The sequence below is a fragment of the Lepisosteus platostomus genome, chromosome 14 (assembly GCF_059453375.1).
Source record: "Lepisosteus platostomus isolate fLepPlt1 chromosome 14, fLepPlt1.hap1, whole genome shotgun sequence".
In the NCBI taxonomy this organism is placed as follows: domain Eukaryota; kingdom Metazoa; phylum Chordata; class Actinopteri; order Semionotiformes; family Lepisosteidae; genus Lepisosteus; species Lepisosteus platostomus.
The window spans coordinates 24,858,807-24,875,255 of NC_142624.1; the positions used below are offsets into that span (position 1 = coordinate 24,858,807).

The following is a 16,449-nucleotide window of genomic DNA, read 5'->3' on the forward strand; positions in this document are numbered from 1 at the left end:
GCTACTCTGGTTTGCTAAGCATTTGTCTCAGTCTATCTCAGTTACTTACCAATGGCTTCTGAGACTGTAAAAGGTAGCTCTATTCCTACTGAAAAATATTACTACAGTATATGTAACATTGAGAAGCCTGCCTGTGGATGCCCTGAGATTTGAAAACCACCAGCAGCAGAATGATACAACTAAACATTGCACACCTTACAGGCTAACTCTCTGTGAATAGTCATAACCTCAGAGTTGTAAGCACCTTCAGCCAATTGAACAGTGCATAACTACAATACATGTACATACAATATTCATGTCCCAGCACTCTTCCTCCTTCTACCACAACTGAAACGGATTGATTTTTTTTTCAGCTTGGAATTAACCTTTATGTGTTCAAAACATCTGTGCCAATCACTACAGACTCTTTTAGAAGAGAAAAAAAAACTGTACAATGACTAAATAAATCATAATTGATATTAATATTTGACTGCTGAAAACAAATCAAGGGTCTTGTGATATTGGAATAACAATAATAAATTACCATGGCCTAAATCTTTAAAGATAAGAATATTAGAAAGGTTACAAATGACAGGAGGCTATTTGGCCCCTCTAGCCCAAATGGTAATTAGTATTGAATTTATATAATGATATGAGCATTTCATTCAGCCATATGTTGAAAACAAAACCCAGACACCAGCTTCAAAAACAGGACTGGGTAGCTTTTCTAGATGCCACAACCTTATATGAAAAAACATCCCAAACTAATACGTTTAGCACTTCAGGATTTTCTAACCATTCAACCTAAATTACGCACTGTTTCCTTCCACTACCCTTCTGTTTTAAAGGATATTTAGGTTGTCTTAATAACAGTAGGCTGGAGGGATGTTGCATCGTTTCCGTTGTATATAAAACATTTAACATCAAAGAGGACTCATCACATTAGTAAAATCATTTAGAATGGGATCGTGATGGTTTGCTGGGTCCTTTAATAAGTGACCAGTGCTGTGTCATCAGCAAACTTAATGAGATTCATACTTTCATTCATACTTTGTGTATGTGGATAAGAAATGAACTGTAATTTGATCTCTCAAAACTAGGCACCTTGAAATTTATATCAAATTAAAGATTTTGTAAATAAAGAGTGACATAAATAGGATATAAGAAGGCTTACTTTTGAAAATATGGCGTTAAGGGCTGGGTCAAGTACTTGCAAGAAGAAATTTGCTAGAAATAGAAGTTCAATAAATTAACCTCAAACAGCCTGGTTTATGGAGAGCTTATGTTATGCTTATACTGTATGTTTACAGTCAGGTTTCCTTCTGGGTGTTACTCCATGACTCAGCATATTTTCAGCCGAGCTCATTAAAACCCTGTGGAAAAACACTCAAGCTTTCCTTTTCTGTACTGCCATTCAAACTCCAGTCACAGTGAATCATGGACTTCAACATGAAAGGGACAAAACATTAAAGCTTTGCATCATAATAATATATGCAGATTATAGCACAAATAAAACCTTGACATTTAGAGTACTTATACAACAAAAAAAAACATTCAATAACTACTATTTATTTATAAGCTCCTGATCTTTTGTTTCAAGCATGGATTATTAGGAAATATTCTTGTAGCATTTTAAACGGTGAAAACCATTAATATTTAGCAAGAACATAAAGAAGACAATATTGAACGAGTCTACTTTAAAGTGAGCCATTACTTGTCATTGTTGCATTGTGAGTTGCTACATGTTTGCATTGAGGTTGTATTGTAGACAGCAGTCAAAAGTTAAAAGACAACAGAGTGTACTGTATTTCACAAGATTGTGTTACGCTGTACATTTCTGCTGTCTTACCCAATGATATCTTCACCTGAAGAAGGCCCCATGGCCGAAACGTTGTTTTCTTCCTTCTCTTTTCAGCATGGAATAAACCTATTACTTGTCCCTTTGCAGCCTATGCATGCTGACGCAGCCACCCACCTGTATTAAATGTATTACATCTTTTCAACCATTCTGGAAGCCAAGTTAATGTCCTTTAAGGGTGTTTTATGAATCTAAAGAATTACTTAAATGTCAGCTTATGAACACTTTAACTGCAGTTATCTGCAGTATTCTCTTAAAAATCTATATTTATGGTAAGCTATTAACATTAAAACCATGAAAAAGAGTGATTTACCTTTTTCATATACACGTATATCTCTGTTATATTACACTTTTAAAAAATGCCCACACACTTCTAGGATTCACAAGTGAAAGAAAATGTAACGATGTAATAATGATTACATTTCATAAAAACAATAATAATTACGTGAAAACATGTCAATACCAATACCTCAGGTATGAATTCCACCATATTAATACTAGTCCTAATTGTCACCTTCTTACAAATTCCCTGCGAAAACAATTGTGGATGCATACAATTTATAGACTTTGTGTCTTACCAAATGATTTTTACAGACATTTGATGATTATGGGTTGTTAATTACAGTTTAATTTAATTTCCGTGAACTGCTGCGATGCCACTACCATATTGCGATTAGACACTTTTTGTTTATATTTTGTGCCTAGATTTTTATTACTGTTTCTAGAAATATATAGAAAATTACTGAAAGCTTTCTTATTTACCAGTTTTCTGAATAACCAGATACTTCACAGGTTATTATTCTGATGTGTTTATTATTATACAACATAATAATAAACACAATCATGCAGTGAATCTGGCCATGATTATATGACCCTCTTAAATTCCTTTAACATCTCAGCCCCTTAAATATATTCTTAAAGGATCACAATCATTTATTTTAATTATTAACAATCAATCAGTAGTTTAGTAGTGTGGGGCCAGTGATAAACTATAAAATTGCATTTATATGGTGTTTTTCATCCAAAAGACTCTGGAACTTTTATTGTGAAGTAGGAGAGGATCCACTTCATTATACAAATTCCTACAACAGTATAAAAAAATACAGAATTAAAAAAAAAACAGCAAACATATTTCAGATTATAATTTGACCAATCCCTGCTCATCTGAAGCAGTGAATAACAAGATTTCATCTTCCATGTTCCAGCCTTTTTTTCCATTCAAAATTTCAACACAGATCATATAAAAAATTCTAACTGAGCAATAAAACAAGTTACATTAATAATATATATTGGAATTTTAAAGGTTTGCAGGTAAACATTAATGCATCTTTTAAAACCCACCAAAAAAACTGCTGATATTAACATTTGTCTTTTTCATCTTGGTAAAAGTGGTGGTAAACTTTAACTAAACTTTCTGCTGCAGTGCTTTACTGATTGAAACAGGTTTCGACATAAAATTGGGTCTGCTTAAAAAATTAAAAAAACATTCAGAGACTTCTTAAAATGGGATCTTCTTTCGAATTCAGTTTAATTTGCTACAGAACACAACCCTTCATCAAAATGTTTCTCCATTAGCATAAAACCCGCTCCCTCAGGGGAGGTAAAGCTGAACACTTGGAGCAGTGAGTCATGTGTAAACCCATTTGGGAATATAATGTTTACTGGTCAAATAAATGTCTGCATTATTTTTAAATATGGAGTGATCTAAATTAGATCTGGAAATGTGATGTCGGATTCAGCAGTTACTCCTTTCTTTACAGGAAATTATTATCAAACCTTTATTAAAAAAACATCTTGAGTTTTTATTTTAAACCTCATTACTTAAGTGGTTCAGTTTTCCGGACAAAGTACAAGCAGGCACTTGTAAAACATCATCTACTGCCATTTGTATAGTAATCCAGTATTTGGTTTTTAATGGTAGGTATTTTAAATAAAGCATCAAATGACTACATACCTACTGAAGAGAAATGGTACCATCCACAGTTAGTAGCCGAAATACTTAATCAGGCATGACTTTTATGAGAAAATTCATTTGTTTGTAAAGGATACCAGGACCACTGTATTTCTGTATGAATGTTGTCATGGAACTAACTATCCACTAAGTGTTCTTCCTCGGACCCAAACATAAAAAAGAATCCCCAGATTAAACTTGTGATGCTTGCTCATACTGTAGCTGCTCCATCCAAATACCTTGAGAACCTATAGATTGCAAAGAAGCTTAATGTGATAGCCAAGAAAGGATGGGCCTTGTATAAGCATTCACATCAGTTTATTCTTTCTACTGACGTCTGTAAAAAGTGTCTGATTAAAGGGCAACTGCCATGCTATTTTTATATTTTGGAGTTAGAAAGAATTGGCATTGATGAGTGCATTTCAAACACCAATGAAAGTAAAAAGTACACAGTAACCTCAAAACCTCAAATTTACATCACAAAATAGATTTCCAGGTATGCGCAGCGCCATGTTCTGCGATCCAGAATGAGGCAACAAAACTTTCAGTGACATATTATAACATTGTTGGCATTGCAGGCTTGTGAATACGTCTCTTTTAATCCAATAGAAATATTGCTCTCAACTTTGAGACAGTTTTGCTGATAAATGGAACTCGCTTGTTAACTCTGCATGCAGATCACGTTGGAACATTTCTGCGGTGACATGTCTGCAGCACAATCTGTACTTATTCGCGTACAGCACATTTCATCAGTCATTACGGTGACTAGCGAGCAGGAAGGGACACTTTACGTCGCAATTTGCACAAACTCTTGCTGGCGTTTGCGACAACATGGCGAGTTCTTTCGCAAAGTTCACAATTTTTGGCTTAATTCAAAATTTGTCAAATTTTATGATACCCTCAATTAGTTCATTTTAATTAGATTTAATAACCAGTCTGAGAAATTGGTACTGCAGTTCCCCTTTAAATTCTGTCTGTATGTTAGCAGCTGCCTAGGAAAAACTTCATTACTGCACAAGATAAGGCTGAGGTATCAGCCAGCTTTGTGCCACGGCTTAATGCACATCCACTAGGCTACGTTTTTGTTCAGATTCAGCAGAACCTCCAAGGAAATACAAAAATGGCAATAAACAAGACTAAATATAAATTTTCTCCTGGGATATGCAATACACAAGCTTTTTGTTCAAAAACATTGTATTCCTATTGTGAAAGTCTATTAAGTCTCTATCACATTTCATATTATACCAAAGACCTGCCTTCCTCATTCATGCTGATTACCCTTCTATTGCATAATTAAAAGTAATAGCCAGCTTCCAGCCTTGGGATCACTTTACAAGTGCAATAAGACTTCCACTTTTGTTTCCTACAGAAACAAAAAAGATAATTCCATGTTTAAAATTGATCACCTGACAGATGCAGGTAATATATTTTGTTGTTTTGGGAAAGTTATTTAATAGTAAAGGAAATGTCAAATCTTCACAACTGGCATGCAATACCATAATGAAATGAACTTATTAATCAAATCTTTAACCCATACAGGAAAAATGTATTTCTTAGTTTTTCTTTACTTGTTTACCTCAGTTCTTATTAGTGGGCCATTTTTATTAGTAGTAGACCACAGCTTATCATGTAATACTTCACAATACTTTCTGATATTTAATGATCCAATTCCCATGAAATTCCTAGTGTTCTGTTTTATTTTTAAGCATAAACCATTCTAAGAAAAAGTCATTCAACAGTAATGGACACAAATCATCGAGCTTTAACATAACATTTATGATAACATGAGGTCATCCACAGGCTCTAGACTAACCATCATGTAATCAAATCCACATTCTCTGCCCTGACTGTGTACCCATTATGAGTAATGGTACTACTGAACATCCAACTGCCCAGTACTGTTCACCCAAACAGTAAACCCTCACTGTATTTAATAAAAAAATACATTTACCTTTCAAAGGGCCAAAAACAAAACAGCTCAATAGCAATTACTGACTCCTACTCCAACATTAACTTTAAAAGATGGAAGACTTATGCTTTAGAGGAAACATTTTTTTAAAAAGTACGCTATGCTATGCTTACGCAGAAAGACTAAATGTCCCTGAATGTCTTTTGCTTCCTACCTAATTTATTAGTTCTTAGCATAATCCGCACTGCCTATAGGAAATCATGAACCCTGATTAGCAATAATCTAGTTACAAGAACTTTACCTTAGTAGACCTTTTAAAGTTCTAGGCTTGTAGTACTGTATGTAGAATATATGAAAATTGCCTGCATTGTGTGATACGTAGCATCATAAAAAAGAAGAGCTGGTGAAAAGTTGGAAGATAATGAAGTATTCAACACTGTGGTGAGACTCCATTGTTAATTTTCTGTTCCATCCAGAATCCTATTTCAGAAAGCCACATGCTTTTTTTTTTAAGACCGTGGTCTCAACATGGAAGGTTCAATGTAAAGACTGTCACTTTTTCAACTGTGAAGAAAGTACTTGTACCTTTTCAGAAAATGTAAACCAAATAGATGGTAAACAGTGTATTCACAGAAATCCTGCTAGATAGAAAATCGACAAACTGAGTACAGTCATAATGTTAACTGTATATTGTTGTTTTTATGACTGTTATTAGTTTGTTACACAAGCACAAGTAAATAATTTGAAAAGTTTCCTGTGTACAGAAAAGTGGGGGTGAAGTAGATGCTTCAGTAGAGGTATTGACAAACACTACAGTCTGGGCTGCACTGGTTTAAATTCAATTTAGGTCACAATTAAAACCAATTTAGGACATTCAATCCACATTCAACGTCTAAGGCAAAAACAAACTGCAATGCTTATTCAGCAAAATTTCTTTGAATGTTAACAAGGTTTCTTCAACGAGACGAATTAAAAAATAACTGGAGGACCAGGCATCAGGACTGAAGTGTCAACAGCTGGACAAGGAAAAAAAAAGAAGCTGCCCCTGTATCAAGCTTGACTTTTGTTCAATTAAACCAAATCATCCATCACAGTGATGAGCTATAGTAGATTTTAAGAAACTGCATAGGCATAAACTATTATAGAAAACTAAAATTGCTTTATATTTGAAAGGAAGAGAAAGGCGTAGGGATTTGGTGTTACTGAGCAAAATCAATTCAATGTATATCCTAACGTTAAACTTATCCCCCGTGGGAAAAGCAAATTACAATATTCAGTTTATTTTTGTCTGCTTCTCTTTTTGTACGGCTCACATTACAATGTTATACTAGGCAGATGTTGCAAAACTGTTCCGACCACAACCGTACCGCGAGGACACCCCTCTCCTACTGCAGCACTTCGGTGCATTTTGACACAATTACCTTGACTGCTGGCTGGCACATGCAACAGCCCAGCAGTTTTAATGACCAAAAAAAAAAAGGTGGGCAATTATCGTCATTACTAGGAGCCAATTTTAAATTATTCTGTCTCACTCTCTTCGTGCTCCACTTGGATTTCTAAGACGTGTAACTGAAATTTTCTGTTTGACCTTGGTTTATTAAAAATAGCATTTTTTGCTCTGTTAAACCAGGCCCGTCTGTCCTTCATCTGGAAAGATAACTGCTGGCATAGCTGTGTTTAGCCAACTACTTGTTTTTAAATTACTTATCCTTCGCGTTTCAGCCTAAAACTGAACAGTCTTCAGACCCTTTTCAGGTTCAATCTTCTCGCGTGGGAGGATGCGATCTGTTTTACGAGATGCAGCTCAAAATTCGTATCAATAGTAAAGAGTTGAGCACTGTAACAGTTCATTTAAGACACGAGCTAAGAAGCGATGGCTCATCTGGGGGGCTATACAGGAAATAATTTATCTTAGGTACAGTTAAAGAGCACAGTACTGCTAGAAAGTGTTTTTCAACACAGAGATATTAAAATTATTCCTTATGTACTGTATGTCTTTATATATGTAAGCTCAACAATATTTATGCACTTACACATATAACTAAATCTATACATAGCATCGCGTGTATGAAACGCCATGGATCACTAACCTTTATCTCGGATAGCTTAAAATGAGTTCAAAATCTCATACACTGTCATTTTGTTAACGGGGTACTACGGAACCAGCACTAACATTTCACCGTGCTTACCTTTCCATCCTGATACTACCTATATTGTGTTCTTTAGAATGAGTACTGGTTTGCAGGAACTGTCCCCATCCCCCATATGACCTAATGTCACCGTCACCTGCTAGTCTTTTAACAGCTCTTCCCAATCGTGGCACCAAGAACATCACAGAAAACGACCCGCAAGTCGCGGAACGCTTCCATTCACCTGGGTTACTGCTCAGAGACATCGTGACAGCCGGCATTGCCATTAGCGTTACACAATTCATGCAAATGCATGCTTCCAGACACCTAATGAAATCCTCTGCCCATTAAAAAAGAAAGATAAAGATGGAAAAAATCTTACCAGAAATGTACCGTCTCTGGCATGTCTTTTAGGTGTAGGAAACTGATGACTGGAGCTTCGGCTAGTGTAAGAAGATTTCGGCGGATTCTAACGTTAAGAGCAGTTCTTCCTGACACCGCTCTCTTTTAAAATCATTTTCGTGTTTAATGTTGGCGTTGCTTCACTGATACCTAAAAGGAAAAGCAATGAAAGTGCTGTGTTTGCCCGTTTCTTGGATGCAGTTAGCCGGGTGCCTGACAGCGCTCCTCCCTGCAGTAAGGGACTCCGCATCTGCTAATGAGCGGAGTGGAGCGCTGGAACGGATGGTAGGGCGAGGGCTGGAGAGAAAAGATGAACTGGATCCAGTTCACTGAGTTCATGTGTGCAGACATGTTAGAGTTCGACCTACTGTACGGCAGTAGAACATACGTGAGGTGCCCTTTGCATGCCAGTGTGGGCAACTTGTGTCATGCTTGCCCACACAAAAAAAAAAGATCGCAAACAAAAACTGACACCCGTTCAAGAAACAGCCGACAGTGAGTATTCCTAATGCTCAACTGCTTTTCTCATACTCAACACTTATTTCGTAACATTGTATAACGTGAAAGATAACACGATTGTAAGATGCAAGAACACGTAACATTAGATAATGGATTGAAATAAGATCTTAAACATCCCACGTCTGAGGGAAGGTAGCGTCTGTGTGCTTATTCTGTGCCTTGAGCCCATTCAGACAACACAATTCACTTTTATATTTATAACAGGTCACTCTCTCAACTAGTTCTACAGGTTACTTAACCGTTTTATATCAGAGCTAAATGATCTGCTATATCTAAATATTTCTGCATTTTCATAAACTCTTTATGATTTTTTACACATTGCCCAAATTAGTAAGCAGAGCTCTTTAAAAAAACAGACATCACGAACACAAATGTGTAGAATATGGAGTATATTGCAGATAATTTTTTCATTATCCCTTTCTGTACATAATTCTTTCAGTTTTGAGAATGTTTAGGTTATTTTCCAGTTTTTCTGTAAAGAGCATTCTTGAAATTCAGCAGCTGGCAGAGGAATCCTACTCCATTGGGCCCCTGAGCAAGGCCCTTAACCCCAGCTGCTGCAGGGGCACTTTATAAATGACTGACCGTGCGCTCTGATCCCAAGCTTCTCTCCCTATCTGTGTGTCTCATGGAGAGCAAGTTGGGGTATGCAAGAAATTGTATATGGCTAATAAAGTGATCTCGTCTTATCTCTTATAATTCATTGCAAGTAAGTGTTGTTTAGTTTTCAATTTTAAAGCTTTCAGGTCACTTGGCCTCCTGGTGGGAAGCATGACTACTGGAAGAATATGTAGTACAACAATCAACACCTGCTAAAATGGCATGCTTATCCAGCTAAAAGCTGTGTCTTGTTCAGTGTTATTGACCAGGCAGCTACATCTGGACTTCCTGAAGGATCCAGAAGGGTTGCATTCTGGAAGCCAGACACAGATGATGGCAAGAGGTGCTACACATGATACCACAGCCATAGTGGACCTGAAAAGCTATCATTTTAATAGAAGGCAAGACAATGATTGTGTCACTATACAGTTAAGCCACTGCACTGAACTGGTGTCCTGTTCAGTGTGTATCCTGCCTTGTGCCTGTTGATAATAAAGCCATTATCTAGTTTTGAGTGAGTGGGGGCTGCATCTGAGTGTATAGGCTGCAAAGGAATAAGGTCATGGGTAATTCCACCATTCCAAAAAGTATTAAGTAGAAATGCAACATTTCAGCTGTTGAGCATTTTCACACCTGAAGAAGGCTCAATAGCCAAAATGTAGTTTCTTCTTTCTACATTTCGATGTGGAATTAACCTTTACTTACACGTTGAACTCAAGCCACACATTTGATTCCTCGGTGGCGGTGTAACCTGGAGCTGCCGAAGGGTTGGGGCTGGATGGACATGCTGTAGGTAAGGCCGTAGCAGGCCCGACAGCAAAGAACGTCCCAGTTCACTCAACACATTCTGCTGTCAACGCCATCAAGGTACACAGGAGCAGCCAGTTCACACTAAAAAAAGCCCATTAGTCTTCTCAGCGGCCACCTAAGGACGGCCAAACTCTAAGAAAACCAAGTGACTTCACCTGCAGGTGTTCCAGAACACATACTTGACTTGCTCCAGGGTGAGCAAACAGAGACTTACAGCTGGTATCTTTGGGAAGAGCTTCATTGAAGGAAATTACGAGGTAGTTAGGAGCAGTACAACAGGAGGTGGAAAGTATTGAACTGTCATTACGGAAAATTTAAGAATGCTTCGACCAAGCAAAGAAGGAAGTTTCAGCAAGGGCTTCAGTCAGCAGCTTAGTGTCGATCCCCAAAACACCCCCGTACATTAAATAATTATACAGGTCAATGGAATGGGACAAAAACTCATTTTAATATTTCTAATACATACAAAATAGAAATATTTCACAAGAATGCTGTATGACTGCAACAGCACTGGAAGAAAGAAAACAATCAATGAAGGTAAATAACATAACAGGATGTGGAACTGTCAGCAAGCACAAGTAGATAAAGAAGAAGAATGATAAACAGCAGTTTTCAAGTTAAAAAGAACTATGGGGATACAACAGAAGATTAGATAGACAGCAAGCTGAGGACCGCATTATCAGTAATACCAAAAGTAACAGTTTAAAGGCAAGAAAAGAGGAAGAGTTAAGCTTTCACTTTGCAATGGAGGAGTTTGCTATACACAATCTGCTACACACTGTTTAATGTATTAGTTAGCATATAAGTTGAGAAAACTAGAATAACTAATTGTACAATAACCCTGAAAATACAATGGTGGCTTACGTCAACTATTTTTCTTCAAAATATCCACAACCAGCAGCATCTATGAACAACTGCCTGTTCTGAAGACCACTCTCAATACATCTTTTTAAGCCACTGATGTTAAAATTGCATTTTACACTATCATTTCAGACCCTTGTGTTAATCACCTCGGCACGAGCACATTTTATAGTGTCGTTACAAAGTCATACAGCTCTATTACAATGGTGATTTTTGAAAGCTGAACAAAGAGAAGTGGTATGCAATTGAAAGTAGAAGTATATTTGTTTCATCTCATAATATGTTAACATAATACAATTCCGATACTGAACGAGCCTTTCAATAAGCAAATGTTTTCAGTGTCTGAGATCTTGCACGGCAGTTTACTTCAATGAGGAGCAACTAGGTCACATTTTCTTCTTTCCAAATTGTTATATTGTAAATAAAACAAATTAGAACTTGGTTGGCCTTAGTACAAGAAAATATAATAAAGTCACATTATAATGACTGTATATACGAAGGCAAAGTAGATGTAATGGTGAGAAAACTAAAATTATCCTTTAGCTTTTTTAAAGACTTTATAAAAGGTTATAATGGTCACACCTTTTTCTTTAAAACAGACTTATCTCTAATTTATTTACCTACCAGGAGAAGCTGTCTCAAATAATCAGATCACATTTTCTTCTTTTGGCACTGTATAATGTAAAAGGTGCTTCATAGAGAAATAAAGTTCTTACCTTTTATCTATTCCACAATAACAAAAGGACACTGATGTTTAAATATTTAAAATAAAATGTATTAAAGCATTTCAGTATTTAATTAAAATAAGGGCATGTAAATACAGTTAGATTTTAAGGCAAGATACTTACAGTAGATAAGCCTATTGCAAACAGTACACTATGGCAATTGTTCAACTTAACTAATTTCTGCCATCTAGTGGCACAAAAGCGCATACATTAATGGCAGCACTTTGCTTTTATTTTTCACAGCACAAAATTGAAAGGAAGTCAAAGCAATTGATAATGTGGTAAAGGCTTTTAAAATTGCACAAAGCATCTCCCATTTACACCGAAACTGTTCAGCAAACTACAGTTCTGGCAATGAATCATTTTCCAAAGGGGCACTTAGTTCTCATTAGAAATCTGGTCACCTTGTTTTTAGAACGAACCATTTACAACCATCCGTTCATTTTCTAACTGCTTCATACAATTCAGGGTCACGGGGGAGCCGGAATCAAATTCTATCCCGGCCAGCAACAGCTGCAAGGCAGGGTGTACAATGGGCAGGGCACCAGGAACCATTTAGATAAGTTTAGTTCCCCTTCGAAAATGTTGCATTAAACTATGAGAGCAGTATTTTGAGTTTTAAGTCAGAGAAATCACAAATCAATCAAAGTCAATCAAAGTTTATTAAATGCACAACAATACAGCATGCAGCAGTAGTTGCTGGCAATGAAATGTCAAATCAGGTTCATCCCTTCCTTCACAGAATGCTTGATATTTATAATCAAACACCTGTAGACAGCAAAAACCAAATGCAGGCACTCGTGAATTTAGTATGTGCAAGGACAGATGTTCAATTTAAAGGCTGTAAATTTACAAGTGGTACCAAGTTTCCACCACCTATACTGAAGGTAAGCCAAGTATCCATATTGACGTCATTCTCAAAACACTAAGCACGTCCGTTATTAGAAAGCTTCAGTGTGTAGTCCAGCTTGATTGTATTTTTATAGACTAGTTGACATTTGGACTCTTGTGTCAGCATGTTTTTCATTTAATGGCACCTATGTATGCATGCAAACAATTACCACTGCTTACTCTTGGCACTCACCATGAACTCTCACTAGTGGCACAATATCTAGAACTCTCTTCGCAAAGCACACATTATTCACGAAGTATTGAATAATTATCACTTTTTAAATTCTCATGGTATATGACATTTCCAATAAAAAATTTAATGTTGCCTTAATTTGAAATTGAAATGAAATTTTTAATGATACTCAGAGTCTCAAATAATCCAGGTTCCAGTATTGCAGATACAGGTCAGATAAAGGTAAATGTAGCTTGTGTGTAGTGCAAGGAATCCAGCAGAACTTCTACAGTGAAGTAAAACTTCGCCAGTCCTTTGAACAGAACTTTGGTTGAACTTTGAACTGTGGGAACGTTCAGAAACCTTTGAGCATGAAGGATAGCATGAATGTATAAGAAATGTATAGGATTAAGGATACAGTTCAAGATTGTGTTTTAATGGTTAATTTACCACCTGCTTACTAAAAGGTAATTTTGTAACACTGCATACTGTTACTAATTTCAGAGTTGTTTGGCTGAAAGTATTTCACAAGACACCATTTTATCCATAAAAAAACTGATCATTCTTTAAGAGTGAAAAAACATTTCTTCTGTGAATTCTTATAAAAATATTCAAATGAATTATCTCCTATTTCAGCAAGATGACAAATACCTACTGTATGTTTCTGTGGCATTGTTGCTAAGGTAGTTTGTACTTAATTTTCCACAACTCAAATTATGACATCAGGTAAGTACAAAAAAAGGAAGTACTAAACGCAGGAAAACTTACCTGAGCTTCCATTTGTGTGCGTGTGTGTCCTGGTTCCTTCAGTGGAACATCCTGGTAAGATTAAACTGCATTTGTTGTTACTTGAGCAGAGAGGATAACATACCCGCTTCAGAAATATGGCAAGGGAAGTTGCTGCTTTATATTACTACTACTTTTTTTTTTAATCAGTGAGAAAGTTATTCCAGTATTAAATTGCATTTTTATGGTTTTGTGCAGCTTCTACATAAGGAAGGCTCGTCTTTCATGACATTAAAACTTACAGAAACTCAAGCTTCAGCTGGCTTATTATACTGCCTGAAGAATTCACTAAATGCAATTTTACTCTCTTGGAAAGCAATTAAAAGATCTAGGCAGAAGAGATGTTATTCAAACAGGTTCATGGCCTTTTCAAGATTTTGGTTTTAGTTTGATGGTTGTGGTAACGAATATTTTAGGAGCTTGCATCAAACTGCCGACTTTTTCAGCAGTTCATCTCACAACATGACACCATTTTCACCCCTTTGAATGCTTAATGTGATACATGTTTTCACAGCAGTAACAAATGGCAAAGAAGTGCTCTCCAGCAGTGTTTTGACAGGAATGTGTTACACTCAACACAACCCTGTACTATTAATTAGCGAAATTCCCTACAGTTGAGAAGGCACAAAGTGGTTTTAATTCATATCAAACCGTCTGTACAATTTACGGTTTTGATTTTCATAAATCATTCAGAAACAAATCTGTGTAAAAACTGTTGCTCTAATGCATCTACAAGATTATCCCTACAACTTTAGTTTGGCTTTATCATGCCATGCACGATGCATAGTTTTAGACTAAATATAATACTTAAAACAGGTTGAACAAGCTAAACATGTTCATTCTGCCTGTGATAGCACAATCCATAATACCCAGCTTGTAAATAATGAATCTACAGCATGGAAATCTGATACGTCTTTCAATTAAAATACGTACTGTATGAATGATAGCACATCATGAGCAAATCGCAAGAGAGTAGAAGTGCATCTTGTAAGTCCCACATCTTGATGAAATGTAATTCTAAAATGAATTCCTTACATTTATACTGCTCTTTTCATTACTTAGGTTCCCAGAACACTATGGAATACATATTAGTGGCCAAGTTCATGCACATAAAACAATACATTTAATTAATCTTTCAATCAAGGAAAAGCTGAAATCAAATATAACAAAGACCACAAAAAAGAGGAGGCCATTCAACTCATCGAGCTCATTAGATTGCTACTTGATAACGGATGTGGGAAAAAAAGGTGCCCTCAGCGTTCCTGAGGAGATGAGCACTAGAAACACATTTTAATTCACAAATTTTCCCCCTGATGGGATAGTCTCCAAACCTTGTTAAAAACAGGGAAGTTGCTTGGAAATAGCGCTTATGTATACAAGAACTTACTACTGCAACACCAAGTGAAATCCATAGCACTCGAAAGTTTCAGTGGTCACTCACAGGGTACAACTATCAGACACAGCTGCACTCAATCCATTCAAAATATTTATTCATCCCCAAGGAAGAAATTTAAGTGCATCTAAATAGCTTATATAAGAAAAAACTTAAATTATAAAGGGATAATTTATAAGCTAAGGGATAAGCTGGACATCTGTCTTAAAATGTGTATGACAACGTTTTTTCCTATTGTATGCATGGTCCATTTTTTAGAATACACCAAAAGTCAAAATCAATAAAGCTCTACTGCAGCATAGAAACTTGTATACAAAAACACAAGTAGCAATTACCTGAACTCCAAATGCTTAGGACTAGGAAGTTAACTCCCTTTCTATTTTTTATTTTCATCAAATGGGCTCCATAACAAACCTGGAGGCTTCTAAAAATATTATAGTTGAAGAATGTGATGAGTTTTCCTTTCAATATTTACAGAAGTCATAAAGCTTTACCACCACAAAGAAAGGTGATTTAGGTACCTGATATTTATCTTCTTAATCTGGCAGTCTAAACTCATGTGTCATTAGGAGGTGCTTACTGCAAGACCAGAAAGACTTTCTAGAAATGTTGAGAAAATAGTTGGAGAGGCTTTATCGACATTAACTGTAACATACTGTACGAACACCTTCACTTTCTGGACATGAAGCAGTCTGACCCAGTTTTTCTTTCTCCCAATGTCTTATCCACAAATATACAGAACTTCATGCATAATGGCAGCCATGTTCGATTAAACAGATACAAATTTTCACCGAGATTTAACTAGTTGTTCACACTGTCCTGTTTCGGTCATTTCATTGCCCTGAAAAATACATTTTCATTTAACAAAATGAAACACTGATAGGAGAGATACCAATATAAACCTTGTTTTGCCGACAGCAACTTTCAAGCACACCGATTTTGCCAGAAAAAAATGATTTTAGAAAAAAATTCAAAAAGGCCTTTGCAGAGCTAAGAGTATAGGACACATCTAGAAAGTAATTTGGCTGTCTAAAATGTATGAATATTGACACCAACTCATTACATTTTTCATCTTTTTCCGTGCAGAGCTAAAGTATGTTTACTACAGTCCATTTCAAAAAGATCATAAGCCACTTGCCAAGACATACCAGTTATAGCAAGGCTAAATCAGGTATTCATGAATTTTACCTGCATGTAAAATACTTCTGAAGGCGAGACTGTCAATTTTGAGGGAAACATTTCTCAGTTTTACATTTCATAGGGTAATAGTCTTTCACAGGAAATACACAAATAGAATTAGGGTGAAAAATAGGGTGAAATTTAAAAAATGTCGTCTTTAGCCAAAAACTTCTAAATTTGTCTGAAATTAGTAATGTGAATATATCCTGCTTTTGAATATCAAGCTCTGTAGGCAGGTAGAAAAGCAGAGGGACACCATTAAAAAAAATCGTAATACACGTATAG

General features: G+C 36.1%; 1 protein-coding gene across 4 annotated transcripts in view; it reads right to left on the reverse strand.

Moving 5' to 3' along the window:
* The window catches only part of osbpl6 (oxysterol binding protein-like 6), a 62,958-nt gene extending 54,472 nt beyond the window's left edge, over window positions 1-8,486 (reverse strand). For 3 of the 4 annotated variants that reach the window (XM_088605189.1, XM_088605188.1, XM_088605186.1), the window contains exon 1: window positions 8,209-8,486. The gene's annotated coding sequence lies outside the window, so the exon portion shown is untranslated. Of the gene's footprint in view, window positions 1-7,886; window positions 7,906-8,208 lie in introns of those variants that run through there. The other variant, XM_088605187.1, reaches the window with a different exon arrangement.
* Window positions 8,487-16,449: the final 7,963 nt, after the last annotated feature.